Here is a 4,002-nt window from a genome sequence, read left to right as displayed (position 1 = left end):
AAAAAAGAAAAAGAAAGAGAAAGAAAGAAAAAAAAAGGAAAAAAAATTCACCTTACAAAAACTTTTACAAAATTTTTTATCTTACAAAAACTTCTACAAAAAATATTTTCACCTTACAAAAACTTCTACAAAATTTTTTCAAAAACTTCTACAGTGCACTACAGTAAAGTTTTAGACAAACTCCTAAAAAACTCAGGTTCCAAACAGGCCCCTGATTTTTTTGGAAGTTTGTCTAAAACTTTACTGTAGTGCACTGTAGAAGTTTTTGAAAAAATTTTGTAGAAGTTTTTGTAAGGCGAAAAACTTTTTGTAAAAGTTTTTGTAATGTAAAAAATTGTGTAGAAGTTTTTGTAAGGTGAAAAATTTTTTTTTCCTTTTCTTTTTTTTCCTTTCTTTTTCTCTTTTTCTTTCTTTTTCTCTTTCTTTCTTTCCTTTTTCTTTTCTTTCCTCTCTTCTTCTTCTTCTTCTTCTCCTTCCCCCTCCTCCCCTCCTGCTTTCTATTTCCCCCAGTTACCTTCTGCCGCCCACCTCCAGCACCACCTCTTTTCTCTTTTTTTTTTTTGCTTTTCTTCCTTCCCCCCTCCCTCTCCCTTCTCCCTCCCCTGCCACCCTTTCCTCCCCTCTTCTCCCGCCACCCCCAAACTTTTTCCCACCATCCCTTTCCTCTCCCCTCTGCCTGCCATCCCTCTCTCTCCCTCCCCCGCCACCCCCTCTGCCAACCATCCCTTTCCTCCCCTTTCCCCCGCCACCCTCCTCTTCCCGCTAGTGTCACCGCTTGCATCATCTCCATCCGGAAGCCCGGCGAGTTCTCCAGTTCCGGCCACTGCAGAAGTTCCATCCGCCGGTGCCAATGTTCCTTCCACTTTCTGTGTCTTCCTCTTCCAACGACAACAGCTGTGTGGTGCAGGGTGGAGCGTGGTGGAGGGGATGGAAGTGCAATTGCCCGAGTTCTGACTTGGATTGCAGCGCCCAATTTCTGAACTCCCAATTCAAACAATGTAGCTTTTCGAATCAGTTTCGCAAAGCTTGGTCAACTCCGGACAACAACAGATTGTTAGCTCTAGCTTTCTGTGCTTTGAAATAAAAACCGAGAAAGAGTCTTCTATGTATTAAAGCTTTTTGAATGGGTTTCACCAAGGAAATGGAGAATCGCTCAACAAGTGCTCCGTAATGATACTTACTCCGGCGAATTGCTTGGTCGACTCTGGACAGCTTTTTGTGCTTTGAAAGAAAAACCGGGAAGAGTTTTGTGTGCTTTTTGTGAATTGAAAGGGAAAAAACCAGCTTGGACGACGTCGTCTTGTTAAAATGTTTTAGAAAGGGACGAAAGTTTTGGGAGAAGTTTTTGGGTTCCTGTAGCAAAAGTTATTAAAAAACTAGTATAATACAAATTTGCTCAAAAACTAGGCTTCCAAACAGGCCCAAAGTTTTAGACAAACACCTAAAAAACTCACCTTCCAAACGGGGGATTAGACACATAATTAGACAATAACGTTAAAATTCAAATTATAAAGTCCCAATGACATCATGCAATTCTAATACAACTAATTTATACGAACCCACACGAACAGTATCTAAATATAATATCTCTGTTACAAGGTTACAGACTTGCATGGTGAATTACGTACAATGATTTGAGTTGGCGTTTTCTATCCCAAATGTTTAAAATTTGGATCAATATAGTCCCATAAATTTTGAATAGTTATATATAATGTTTTAAGATAAAATAAAATAACATTTGAATCAAATATATGGCATATATATATATATATTCTAAAATCCCTAAATAAATCGAAACATGGAAAATCTGCACTTAAACCATAGCAGTGTCGCAAACAAGTTTAGTATGCCACATATCAGATCTTGACAACTAAAGTTCAAGAGAAAAACTACGCAGCATATAAAAGTAAATTAATTTAATCTAATCACAAGACTCAGGGCCCGAAGAAAATTATTGCTTGTCGGGACGATCTAGGATAATTTATCAAGGTTTGAGCTACCTCGGCAAATCACCCAGTGTAGAGCATCTTCTCATCAATCCATCACTTTCAATAACTAATTTTTCCAAAATATTTGCATTGGAAAGTAGAAATTTTATTAGCCCAAGAGAGAATACCAGCTGTTCTTGTTCTCTTTTGTGTACGAGTCTTTTTCTCAAAGTTGTTGGACATCCATCTTTGAGACGTCGGGAATCTCTCCCAATCGATGTCCACGGATTTAACAGCTTCAGAGGATAAAACAAGGAACCTTCTTAAGAAATATGATTGATTATGAAGTACTCCATTCACCATCAAATTAATGTTGAAGAGAGAAGAAATACAACGGATCTGAAGGAAGTGCAAGAATTCATGGACCACAAACAGTTGGCAAGCTAATCCTCTACAGGGAGTTAAAAAGAAAGTTCATTTTCCAGCTTCTTGATTAAGAGGGTGATATTTATGGTTCCAAATTAAGCAGCTAATCAATTTTCAACCATGATAACTCCTACAGTTAAAATCAAACTCCACTTAGAACCCGTAAACTATAAATGCATTCTCACTTTAGTTCTTAAATTTCATTTTTAGATACCTTACCCTTTAAAATATAAAATTCCTTCACTTCGCTTAAACTTTAATTTTGGGCACTTTGCCTAGATGAGAAACAACACCTTGAAGACGAGTAGACGACAAAGTTTTTTACCAAAAAATAAAAAATAAAAAATTAGAGGATACTCGCTCTATAAACTACGACATGGAAAATAGGCATCTATTCAGCACATTGTGCAAGAAACAAGATTTGCAAGCTCGTGTGTAATTCGCGTTCATTAAATTGCAAGAGCATTAAATTTCCACCACAATCGCGGAGCAAAACTGCCCAATAATTAAATTGATTAGGCTAGTTGAGTTTATAATCAAACTTTCAAGCTCGATTTGTGTTAGCATGATGAGCCATCTCCAGGGATTCCAACGCGGCACAAGTAGATAATATCTTCTCAATCGAACCCCCCCCTGCAACCGCGCGTACATGTTTTACTGATAATCTCCTGAGAGATTTCCATTTGATCATGCTAGAAGTAGATCGAATTTCCCACCTTTTCAATCTCAACGATTTCGAACTTGAAGCAAGGAATAGATGGCTTGGCAACACATAATCATCAGCCCTGTATGCATGGCTGCTGTTTAAATTTAAAGAAAAGTTCTCAACATTGTTTTCGGAAACAAATTCAACACAGCGATCAACACATTTTTCCAAAAGTTACTTTCCTGGCTTTTCTCCTTTGAACTTCTTGCTTCTTTTGCAGCCGTAGCACTCCCACCGCTGGGCGGCCAGGGTGTCTCTCGGGTTTTTCGTTAGAGCTCCAAGTTGTATTTAGGCTATGCCTTTGGGAACTACGGTTGTTTGCCCTTTGGCCATTTACTTTGGAGAGTCCAAAACCTAAGTCACACAAATTTGTGGGTGTTAAATTTTCAACTCTTAACAAGGTGGGTCGTTGTAGTATAGTGGTGAGTATTCCCGCCTGTCACGCGGGTGACCCGGGTTCGATCCCCGGCAACGGCGATTTACTTTTACATCCATCATGCATTTTTCTTTTGTAGGAATTGAGAGTGTGTTTGATAAATTTAAAATTTAAAGTGATAAAACTGAAGTCTGAAATCTAAAATTTGAAATATGAATCCATTAAGTTATTACATTATTAAGTTGTAAATCGATACATTTGAGTATATATCACATTAAATGATAAGTGAATAGTTTATCACTTTTTTTGGAGCAAGTTTTGCCTACAAAATTTAGTGTCACTTAATTAATTTAGATATTCAATTTTTCTTTATTAAATACATCTAAACATATTAAGATTCGAATCCATTAAATTTAAATATTAAATTAAGTTATCAAATAAGGACTCATTTGAGTATATATCACATTAAATGATAAGTGAATAGTTTATCACTTTTTTTTGGAGCAAGTTTTGCCTACAAAATTTAGTGTCACTTAATTAATTTAGATATTCAATTTTTCTTTATT

General features: G+C 36.8%; 1 non-coding gene across 1 annotated transcript; it reads left to right on the top strand.

The window, feature by feature from the left end:
* The first annotated feature begins 3,465 nt into the window (after positions 1–3,465).
* TRNAD-GUC lies at positions 3,466–3,537 on the top strand. The gene has a single exon. It is a non-coding gene; the product is annotated as a tRNA-Asp (tRNA).
* The last annotated feature ends 465 nt before the right edge of the window (positions 3,538–4,002 follow it).

The sequence above is a fragment of the Coffea eugenioides genome, unplaced genomic scaffold (genome assembly GCF_003713205.1).
Source record: "Coffea eugenioides isolate CCC68of unplaced genomic scaffold, Ceug_1.0 ScVebR1_2643;HRSCAF=3711, whole genome shotgun sequence".
Taxonomy (NCBI): Eukaryota; Viridiplantae; Streptophyta; class Magnoliopsida; order Gentianales; family Rubiaceae; genus Coffea; species Coffea eugenioides.
The sequence above is the reverse complement of the archived record's forward strand: the minus strand, read 5'-3'. Positions and strand labels throughout refer to the sequence as shown.